Below are 12,157 nucleotides of genomic sequence, written 5' to 3'. Positions count from 1 at the left end.
GCTAGGCTGGATCCCTATTGTTTCAGCGCCATCTTTGTCCCCCTGAGTTGAGTCCCTGGTTTGTCTTTGAATCATGATCCTCCAGCTCTCAGCCTCCTGAGTTGTTATAATTATAAGTATGAGCTATCAGCGCCCAACTTGGGTGCCCTGGGTTTTGATCTACTCTAAGCCTTCCATGTAACGAAGAAATGTCTGACCACACACAGAAGTTTTCTTTCTGCCACACCAACCCTCCTGTCCCCAGAGGTTTGGTGGAGAGAGTTGCTTATGAGTGGTTTACCTGTGTCTGGGTTTGCCCTGCTTTTATATTAGTTGTGTAGAAGGGGGCAACGTTTTCCATTTCTCAAGACCCATGATTGAACATCAGTAAGGGAATGGACAAATGGGCACACACACACACTGGCATTGAAGGCTCCCAGGGCCCCTAGTAGGTCCAGGGACCCTGTTGCAGGATCTCACTATAAAAAATGACATCATATGGAGGCCAGGAGTTTGGCCTAGTAGTACAGTGCTTGCCTAGCTTGCATGAAGACCCAGGTTTGATTCCTTGGTACCACATAGAAAAAGCCAGAAGTGGTGCTGTGGCTCAAGTGATCGAGCTCTAACCAAGGAGAGTGCTGAGGCCATGAGTTCAAGGCTCAGGAATGGCAAAAACCCTAGGGCCTTACTTCTGCCTGGGTACAGTCTCTGATATTCTTTTTGCTCAAAGCTATCACTCACCCACTTGAGCCACAGTACCACTTCTAGCTTTTGTGGAATTGAGTAGTTATTTGGGGAAAAGAATCTCATGGACCATCTTACCTGGGCTGGCTTTGAATTATGACCTTCAGATCTCACCTTCCTAAGTAACTAGGACTACAGATGTGAGCCTCTAGTGCTGGAGGATTGCATTTATTTTAAACTTGTTGCTTTCTGAAGACCTGGGTTTAAAATGGAATATCTATCCCACACCCTCCGCAGTCATTATGAATGTATTCTCTCTCCAACCACAAGATACCATACCAAATGGCCGGCATAAAATGTCATCTCAGCCATCTGAGGTGGGCTGTGAAGGCCAATCAACAGAACCCGTAGAGACAATTCACATGGCTTAGGACCCAGGTCTCTTGTGGAAGACTGACTTTCAAAACCTTTCTTGAACCTCCTGGTAATTAGACTGTGGTTGCTAATTACGTATCGGGTGATGCTGTTGCACTAATAATATATCTTCAAAAGGCTTTAGGCGAGATGTTAAAAATTAAAGTGCCCTGCAGACGCTGACAGAGCATCCTGGGTTGTGTGTTGTCTTCCTTTGCCCCCTCCCTGGACACCTCAAGGTGCTGGTGGGTGCTTTCTGAAAAAAAAACCGTAGCTTTTCAAGAGAGTCACAAGTAGTGTTGTCTCCTCCAGAGGCCAGGAAAGGGAGGTAGAGGATGAAATCCGGAGCCCCCTTCCTATTTGCTCAGGAGAGGTGCAGAGTGAGAGGGGATAGAAGGGGCAGAGACCAAGTGGATGGCTTATTTGTTGCAAGAGATCTGTGAGCTCTGTACATTTTACCAGCTGACCCTGCTCTGTTGCGAGTCTGCCCACCAAGCTCTGGAAGCAACTACCCATAAAAAAATATTGACCCTACATTTTGGGGGAGCAGTGGGGTTTTGTACTTGGAACTTTACATTGTTTGAACCACACTTCCAACCTGTTGAGCTCCTGGAGGTTTGATAAGATCTTGCCTTTTGCCTTGGGAGGCCAACCTGAGCTGTTATCCTTCTATTTTAACATTTCTCACTGTTTCTGGGATAACAAGTACTTTGAATTTGTAATCTTCCGAGTCTTAGTCTCCTGAGTGTAGCTAGGATTGCAGGCATGGGCCTTTAAGTGCCCCAGCCAAACCCATAAAAAGATAAACTAGAAATGTGACCGCTGGTCTTTAGAACTTGTCATTCCCCCCCCCCCCCCCCCCCCGCTCTAGCTCTGATCTGAGTGTGTTGTTCAACCTTCATAGTCTTTGTAGTCTTGATAAGAAGAGATGGAGCCACATAACACTTTTCACAGTAAGGCTGGTATTGCAGCCAGAGTTCTGGAAGTTCTACAAATGTTTGATTCCTTTCTACTGTTTTTTCAAATACACTTTTTTTGCACACATAGTTTCTATATATCATTTGTAAATATTTTAACAGCTTTATTGAAATATAATCCACATGCCATCTGTTCAAAATATACTGTTGAGTGGTTTCTAGTGAAGTCACAGAGTAGTACAATAATTACCACTGTCTCATTTTAGAAAGTTTTCACCACCTCCTGAAGCAGCCTCATGGTCACTGGTAGTCACTACTCATTCCTCCTCTCCCTTCCTTGCTCAATGCATCCAGTAATGTGCTTTTTTCTGGGTTTGCCTTTTCTGGACATTTCCGGTAACTGGAACCATATGCTTTGTGCTGTGTGGTCTCCTGTGACGATCTGCTTTGGTATAGCATAATGTTTTCTAGTAGATACCAGCAGTTCACACCTTTGTGTGTTATTTATCAGTTGGTAAATAGTTGAGCTTTTACCTGTTGGCTATTATGAATAGTGCTTATGTGTGGTTTTGTGTGGACATATGTCTCCATTTCTCTTCCATTATGTCTCCATTTCTTTTCCATTATGTCTAGGAGTAGATGGAATTGCTGGTCATATGAGGTCGCTGTTTAACATTTTGAGTTTTATCAAACATGCATATTGTGTAAAAATATATGCATGTATAGTTGTATATAAACTGGTTTTTAATATTTATGCAAGTACTAGGGCTTGATTTGGGGACCTGGGCACAATCCCTTAGCTTTTTCACTCTAGGCTGGCATTTTACCATTTGAGTCCCAGCTCTACTTCTGGTTTTTTGGTGATGTATTGGAAATGAGAGTCCCACCAACTTTCTTGCTCACACTAGCTTTGAACAGTGATCCTCAGCTCTCAGCTTCCTGAGTAGCTAGGATTTCAGGTGTGAACCATCTGCCCAGCTTAAAGTGGCTTTTAAACTACAGTAAAATAAACAGTAAAAATATGTTCTGTAGAAAAACCCTATACTCATGTAACTTGTTAATTAGTGCATAGTTAAATAATTAATGTGCATTGCTGCCAGGGTAAGTCGCTTTTATGTAATTAAGCTTAACCTGCTGAGTATTACATTAAATGATGTATAAAAAATGGCAATGATACCATAGGCACCTGCTTCTCTCTGCCAACGAGGACTATATCTCTATTGTACAAGCAGGACCACAAAACCCAAATGAGATGCTTACATTAACCTTCAACTAGAAATGTCATCCATCCCTTCCGAGTCTTGTTTCTATGATCAACATAGTTCACTGGCCAACAGCAATTGAAGTATAAGTAAATAGAACACTCTCAAATTTATAAAGTTTGAAATTTCAATCTTGTGTATTTGGGGACTTTGTTTCAGATTTACTTTTTGGAAAAGAAGCATTTGACTGCCTAGAAGAAGTTTGAACACCAATGTCCCAGATGATGTTTAAACTCTTGTTTTGGGATTTTGATCTGGCCTGAGAAGTCATACGAAAGACTCCCCAGGAATATTGAGTTCTACCCTTGCCCCTTCTGAGCCAGCTGTTCAGGGGTTTATTAAACATCTGCTGTGTCCTATGTAACACACTTGTCATTGGAGGCATTTCATAGCAGGTCCTCAAGGTACCTACAGCCAAAATGGCTGAATGTAAAATAATGATAAGAAAATGATCTGGCTTACATGAATTTAGATATTTATCACCCTAGGGCATCTCTTAACCCCTGAAGCCATTTATGAAGCCAGCAACTGCGCTGTGTCCAGTCCTGGTTCGGCTTTTGATAAAGGCAATAAGGCTGGGTAGCCAAGAAGAAACATGAAGCCTTTTGATAGCAGAGAAACCCAAAGGAGCAATGTCTACATTCGTCTTCATATGTATTTTTATATAAAACAATACATACGTTAAAATGAACTCCAAAATGTGGGAAAAGATGTCTTTTTTAAAATTTTTGATGAGTGTTTTCTTTATGGTATATTCAAGTGTGGACCTTCAGGAAGGTGTTGGGGAGGGTAGAGAACTGAAGAGCTTAAATAAGGGGAAAAAAGTGCAGCAGTGGAGCTCACGACGCAAATGAAAGTGAACTATTCAACTCTTGGGTAGAAACAGGAGGGAGGAACTGGGAGAAATGGAGGGAAGAGAAGACACTGGCAGGAAAGTCATTACCTCTTTCATTCTCCAATAAGACTAGCAGATTGAAACTAAAAACAAAATCCATCCAATGTTTGCATTCCCTTTTGGGTTATTTTTGAATTGATTAAACCTTCTACTAATTACATGTCTTTTAATCTATTACCAGAATGCCACATTTACAGAATAAATGAGATACTTATCTCTGATCTCAAGTAAAAGAATTCAGATACAGACATTTGCACAAAATAACATTCTCAAATATAAAGAACCATCAAGAACATTATAAAGGCCATCAAACTAACTTAGAATAGAAAACAGATTTATTGCAAAAGAAAAAAAAGAAACACAATCCCAAGCATAGGGTCCTTACTTCCTCCACCACCCCACAAATAATAATAGATTTCTCTCTAGGAAGAGTATCCCTTGTATACTGAAAGCCTTCACTCATTTTAGCTTTTTGATGTATCCTCTTATTATCCTAATTACAAAGATTATACATTCCTGAATATGAATACTAACTGTAATGTGTCAGAAGGAAAAAAATTCCCTAAACTTTTTTTTAAAATGGGATTCCTAGTATGCTTTAAAAAAAAAAAAACCTCTGGATGCAAATTGGATAATCTAAATATAGACACTAAAGAAGCATTGTTTTGTTACTGTAAGCTGCTGTTTGGCGTGGATCTGGTTTGTCTAAAAGACTTCTGGAAAACAAAGATTTATGAAACTCCATGAATCTCAAGTTTGCTATGAATAATTGCATGCTGTTTCTAAGCCGTCAAAACCCATTGCCACCAAAGGCCCTTCAGAACAGAGAAAGGTCAGGCTGGAAACCAGGAGGGGAGACTCTGGGGAGCAGTTAATGCCAATGTCCTTTCAGGAGAGCAGCTTTCTAAAGGTCCCGCAGCCTGACTGGGAGCCTGTTGACTCTAATTAAATTAGCTCCCCCGGACCTGCGCCTTCCTGCCCTGGAGTGAGGGGTACGAACTTCCTGGCAGAGTTTCTCTCCCCTCTTTCCCTCCCCTCTCCCCCCCCCCACATCTTCCATCTTTGGGCCACAAACCCCATAGGGTTGGGTACCTGATGATATATAAATGTGTGTTAGGCTTAGGAAGTCTTCAGCATATACATGCATTCTTCCAATGACTGTCTCATCTGTGGGGAAAAAAGGTGATGTCTCCAAAACAGCTGTCCATTGCCTGGCTGGGATGCCTAAGAGACCCCATTCTGATGTCTCTTTCCCATCCTTACCCTTCCCTGGCTTGGACCCCACTTGTACTTTGTACCCACAAAGGGGAAATCTAGTATATTCTTCAGCAAGATGAGTGTCATTTCTCAGCCATGCAAATCCTTTCTAGATCTTGGCTGAAACTATCTCTTTGGTCCTCTGCACACTTGCAGCTGAGGCTAACGTGTGATTTTGAATACAGCATTGTGATTCAGCTGGTTGCCCTGACCTGGCCTTTGGATTTCCTGATCTTCACCTGGGAGACTGACCAGGTGCATTCATGGTGGCCAGGTGGCCATGTTTGTGTGTTCCCTGGCTGCCTTCTGGTTTTCTTCTCAAAGGAGCCTGAACTTGGTCTGGAGGGAATTGTGGAACTTGCACTGACAGGATGGGATTTTGTCCGCAGAGCTGCAGTGGACACGTGGGCTGTGCAGGTCAATGTATGGTCAGTTAGTACATGTGCTAACACAGCTCAGCAGCCCAACACACTGGCAGCCCCACACCTTAGCTTTCCAGGATTTGGCATGTCTGATTTATTTTATTTTTTTAAAAGCCTTAAAACAAAAAAGAACTTGAGCCAATGGCTTTTGTAATTTCTGCAAACATTTAGTCTATATCTTGACCTGCCTACAATAATATAGAAACAGATCTTATTTGAACAAGTGGACTACCCTTGGCGTATTAAGTTTATTTTTTTTTACTCTGACTCATCAGCAGGAGGTGTTAAAATGGCCAGATTTAAAATGAGTTATGTTGCTTTAAAAATACTTTTTTTGGTCTTTCTAAAAATCTCTACCACTTCTTTTCATAAAACTAATTCTGTTTCCCTTCCTTTATGAGGAATGGCAGTCCCTCTGTGACTCTGTATTCTGGTGTGTTTTCTTCAGGTGAGTTGCTTGGCGGGAAGGAGGTTTGCCATGCAGAAGGGAAGCCAGCCAGGTGCTCTTTGCCCAGACACCTGGTGAGTGTGGGCGTGTCCTAGTGACACAGTGCAGCCTGTGTGTCACCGAACTGTTGGATCCCAGGGCTCTCCTCTGAGATTTCTACTAACAGCGTCTCTTGCCATGTGAGGAAGTGGGGGCCACTTTCAAGTTCATTTCCACCTTTGCTGTCAGATGAAGCTTTAGGTCTGTGGGAACATGGCCAAGCCTGTGTCACCGAGGCCATTTTGTTTTAGAATGCCATGTTATCTGCTAGGATCTGATGGTGGGCTTCATTGCGGATTTCATGACTGCTAAGGCATCATCTAGAATCTTGGCTTTCAAGTGCACAATGCTACCTTAAACCCACTTGTTGAATGTGAAGAACAAGTTCAGGAGGCTATGTCCCTCAACAGCTTAAACACTGTTAGAAACAGACACTAGTGGCAGAAGTGTGGACAGAGCAGGATAGAAGAGCATGCATGGAGCAGAAGGTCCTTGTTTAGAATAGTTACATGAAATGAGGCCCCCCCAAGGGTACGTCCCATCTGGAGCCTAGACATAAACACTTAACATCTGATGGTGTCCACACATGAAGCTTTCGCAGGTCTATTACTAAATGTCTGTTTGGTTAATAAGATGGCTGTTACTTCGGTCCAAGGCAGTCATTAACTCATCATCAGTCATTAAAACGAGTAGATCTCTGCTTTGGTAACTATGAGAGATAAGGAGATGGCCAAGCTTAGCCTGTGAGATACACTGCAGAATGAAAATGACAGTTAGGTCCCCTTAGCTGCCTCCTGCAGGGCAGGTGTTGCAACCAAAAGGTAAAGGACAGACACGGTGATAGATTTTGGAAAGATCTAGTGGGGTAGGGAACTGGAGATGAACAGCACTGGGTTTGCACTGCTCTGGGGCACTCTGTCATTACATGGTGCTATGCCAGTTTCTCTGTACTGATGGTACTGTTCCACCTCGGTCTCCAGCTCAAAAGTACATTTATTCTACATGGTTTCATTTTAGTAAGAAGGGAGGGCTGTCAACTTACAGGTGAGCATTTAGGTTTTAGATTCTTTGTCCTTTAAGGAATCTTAACAGATTGGGGAAGAGAGGAAAAGGGAGTGAGAGGGAGCTAAAGAAAAGAGGGAAGAGGGTAAGAGGGATGGGAAGAGAGGAATGAGAATTTATACCTATTCACCTCATGAATTGATTTTTTTTGTTGCTGTTGTACCATTCCTGGGGCTTGAACTCAGGGCCTGGGTGCTATCCATGAGCCTCTTTGAGCCCAAGGCCTAGTGCTCTACCCCTTGGGTAGAGTGCTACTTCTAGCTTTTTCTAAGTAGTTTATTAGAAATAAGAGTCTCATGAACTTCATTGTCTGGCCTGGCTTCTAACCACGGTTCTCAGATCTCAGCCTCCTGAGTAGCCAGGATTACAGGCGTGAAGTCATTGTCACCCACTGTGATACTTCCTTTTTTTTTTTTTTTTGCCAGTCCTGGAGCTTGAACTCAGGGCCTGAGCACTCCTTAAGCTTTCTCAAAGATAGAACTCTACCACTTTAGCCACAGCACCACTTCCAGCTTTTTCTATACATGTGGTATCGAAGAATCGAACCCAGGTCTTTATGTGTGCTAGGCAAGCACTCTACCACTAGGCCAAACTCCTGGCCCCTCAACTGTGATCTTTTTAAAAAGCAACTTCTCGCTAGATACCAGTAGCTACTTAGGAGCTATTGTGAGGGTCATGGTTTGAAACCAGTTCAGGGTAGGAAAGCCAATGAGACTTGAATCTCTACTTAACCACCAAAAGAGCCAGAAGTGGTTCTGTGGTCAAATGGTAGAAGGCTGGCCATGAGCCAAAAAACAAGCAAAAAAAACCCTCATGAACAGCACCGAGCCCTGAAGTTCCAGTCCCAGGATCTGCACCAAGAAAAACAACACAACAAAAACCTTCTCATTATTATACAAAAAAAGAGAAATTCTCATTTTCCAGATAACCCCCTTCCTTTCAGTGTGGAGGAACTGGAAATAGCTTCTCCACAGGGGAATCCTTGGATTCTGTGCTTTTCTAGGTAGACCTGTTTTTCTAGAGTAAAAACCTGCACAGGACAATAGATGGACCTGTGTTGTCCCAGGCTACCTGGCAAGGATGTCTTGTGCATTTTGGGGAACTGTTTGGGGTGCTTTCCACATGGCCCTGCAGGAGGGCAGGCCCACAGGGCAACAGAGCATGGGGGATTCCAGTGGCCAGGCTTCAGTCACACTGGTTGAGCAGCTGGCCATGGGCATGTGTGAGGATCAAGCTGCCTAGATTTTGCTGAGGTCTGGATTGTCTTTTGCCCAAGTAGTGACCATAGAGCTGACTGGGACCTGCTTAGGGTGGCAAACAGTGGGCAATTCTTGAGCTACCATCACTACGTCACCTGGTGCCAATATAATGCCCAGAAACTTGAAGCCCCCCAGAAGGATCACCAGAGACTGAAGATCAATGCAAATTGCAGTGAGTCATTTATTGACAAGCTCGAGCACGGGTCTCTGCGCACTGATAGTCGAGTGCAGACCAGAGGCCACGTGCACAAAATTACAGCACCTTTAATACATTTTTTGGTAGGGGGCAGGTCCCAGTAAGCACTGGCACTACGATTCCATTAAATGATTGGCACAATACAAAACGGGAGGAGGGTTGTGACTAGTCATTGGTCGGTTTAGCAAGCTGTCATGCTTTGAACTGATTGGCTAATGGGTGAAGGGACAGACCCAATATGTGACCAGTGGAGAAAACCTGCGGACAGGCTAACAGGCTTGTGCCTAGTTCGCTGGCCCTCGCAAGTCCGACCTTGTACAAGTATAAAGATACAAATGAAGACAAGTATAAAAATACAAATGGCTAATCATAGGTTTATAGAAAATATATATTTTCTACGCTCCTCACCAAAACATAGTGGCAGATGCAGTTGAGGGTTCTGGTGTCTGAAAACATAGCATTTTTGCCTGTGGATATGTTATCTGCAGTGACAATTTAGGTGCACATATGTAGGCTAATACCTCACTTTCTAATTTAAAACTCAAGATGCTATTCTGAGCTACAGAAAGGAACTAAATGGCTATTTACTGTTTTTCCTCTTTGTGAGTCTTAAGTAATTTAAACTCAGTAAGCCTTCTCAATGCTGGGATTCTAGGCGTGCACTACCATACTCAGCTCAGAAATGACTGCTTTTTTTTTTTTTGCCAGTCCTGGGGCTTGAACTGAGGGCCTGAGCACTGTCGTTGGTCTTTCTCAAGGCTAGAGCTCTACCACTTGAGCTACAGCACCACTTCCAGCTTTTTCTATGTACGTGGTACTGAGGAATCAAACCTGGATCTTTATGCATGCTAGGCAAGCACTCTACCACTAGGCCAAACTCCCGGCCCCTGAAATGACTGCTTTTTTAATCGTTGGGAGACAGGGGTAATAGAGTAGAGCAAGTGGGCTCTAGGTAGGCCCTCGTGTTACTGGTCAGTGCCCCAATAAGTGTGACTTGTGCTGCCAAGTACGCTCTGTTGTAGATGACTGTGGACTTAATTGTACATAGAAATAGGCTCAGGAGGCATTTGGAGGTGACTGCTACTGGCCGGGATTGCAAGGGGGATGGGTGCTAAGATCATTTTCCCCATTGCCATCATTCGTTAAACAGTTTTACAGATGAGGAACCTGAGGAGCTTTTCAAGGCCCCCAGAGCCTTAACCTGTAGGCGTGCCCCTTTGTGGATTGCCCTGCCCTATGCTCCCAGTAGGGAGCCTCTCCTGAGTGCTGTAGAGGGTTGATGTGTGAGTGGGGATGATGGCCCAGTCTCAGCCTGGGCCTCCAGATCAACCAGACCCAGCACCCAGAGAGGCTGGAGAGTGCTTGCCAGGTGTCTCCATGATGACCTGAGATTTCAGAGGGCTGGGCCTGGACTGGTAGTGCAGATCCTTAGGGTATTATGGCTTGCAGGCTGTTTCTTGGGTTGCTGGGAACACCTTTCTTCCCCTGCCCCCAGTTACCCTGGTACCCTGGAAACAGGAATATCCTGTTTCCTGATGAATGGGCTTCATTTAACATCAGATCCTACCCTCTCAGGTTCCTGCTGCATTGGCCCACTTAAGATCTGGGTCTGTCCGACTGTATGTCTGACAGTTCTGACTGTGTATTGTGAGACCCTGCACTATTGTGCTCATGGCAATTCCATGTGAGTTACCTGCAGAGTGGAACTGCAGATCTGCATGCAGACAGTGGCCAGGATGTGGGAATGCTTGACACAGGCAGGAACAAACGAGGGTCTGAGATTAGACCATCAGAGGAGAACCAAGAAGGCTGAGGTTAGGTGAAGGGGTGTCGTTAAAAGGATTCGAATGTTGAAAGATTAAGAGAAACTCCTGAAAATTTGATGGGGGCCCTTTTTGCTTGTCTTATGAAGGGTAATATACTGAAGAAAAAAGTTGAGGAGTAGCTGTTGAAGTATACACAGTCAAGCACCAATGGCTCATGCTTTATGCTGAGACCTAGAAGATTGCAGTGTGAAGCAGTTTTCTTTTTATTTTTTTTAATGCCAGTTCTAGACTTGAGCCACAGCATCACTTCTGGCTTTTTTTTTCTATGTAGTACCGAGGAATCCAGCCCTGGTCTTAGTGCATGCTAGGCAAACACTCTACCACTAGGTCAACCTCCCAGCCCTAGTATGAAGCCGTTTTCTTGGCAGAAAAGCCCAAGAGGTTCCATTTCCAGTTAGCGAAAAGCTAGGCTAGAGGTATGGCTCAAGTGGGAGAACACTAGTATTGAGCAAACAAGCCAGGCTTTGCATTCAAGCCTTGAAATTGACAAAAACCAAGAGGGAGGGAGGAAGGGAAAAACAAGAGTGTGAGTACATGGGCACCTCCCCCCATGATTACTTTAGAACAGTCTAGAACATAAATACATGCTCTCAACCTAAATTTTGTTAAACTTAGTCCCATAAGTCCTATTTTCTTTTTAAGGTAAAGACCTCATCAAAATTTTCCATCTATCCTCCTCCCCCGAGTAATTTGCTATGAAATGGTTTTTGTTATTTAAAGCTACAACCACCCTCCACTGCTTCTATACCATACATTCCTGACTTATCTAGGACTATTCTTGTTGCTGCCTCGCAGGAACTTGTTGAGGGGGTTTTAACAGGTGGTATGCAATCCAGAGAAGTTACAGCTGTGCACAATCCTATCTAATATTCTTTTTCCCTGGTCTGAGAAGTTGTCCTAAAAGGATCTCTCCCTCCCTCCCCCCTTCCTCCCTCCCCCACTCTTGTTTCTAGTTACTTTTAGAATCATGCACTTCCAAATTTAAAAGCAAAACAGAAATCAGTTTTACTGCATCCTAAAGATTTTGAGGTTTCTTTCAGTGTTGCTGTAAAATTAAATCAACTGGGCTGGGCACAGGAAGTTTACAGCTGTAATCATAGCTACTCAGGAGATTGAGATCTGAATATCTTAGTTCAGTGCTAGCCCAAGCAGGAAAGTCCATGAGACTCTACCTCTAGTTACAAAAAAACCCAAAAACCCCACACCCATCCCACCCCCCAGAAACAGGGGAAGTAAAGGTGTGGCTTACGTGGTACAGTGCTAGCCCTGAGCAGAAAAGCGGAGAGCCAGGGTCCAGACTCTTAGTTTCAAGCCCTACAACCAACACCAAAGAAACAAAGCAATAAATCAGTTGGAATTCAGTATACATGTGTGAAACTGTAGCAGTGAAATTGTACCCTTCCCTGTGTAACTAATAACCACTATACGTTTATCAGTTACGTGGTTTAGATAACTGATACTCAAATCCTTAGCAGTATTTTCTAATGTTCAAAAGCC

At 43.7% G+C, this 12,157-nt stretch overlaps 1 protein-coding gene across 2 annotated transcripts in view; it reads left to right on the top strand.

The window, feature by feature from the left end:
- Cables1 (Cdk5 and Abl enzyme substrate 1) overlaps positions 1-12,157 on the top strand; it is a 91,669-nt gene that overhangs the window by 29,132 nt on the left and 50,380 nt on the right. The window lies entirely within an intron of this gene.

Source organism: Megascapheus bottae, chromosome 19 (assembly GCF_031878675.1).
Source record: "Megascapheus bottae isolate mThoBot1 chromosome 19, mThoBot2.hap1, whole genome shotgun sequence".
Classification (NCBI taxonomy): Eukaryota; Metazoa; Chordata; class Mammalia; order Rodentia; family Geomyidae; genus Megascapheus; species Megascapheus bottae.
Note: the sequence above shows the minus strand (reverse complement) of the source record. Positions and strands in the feature narration are given on the sequence as shown.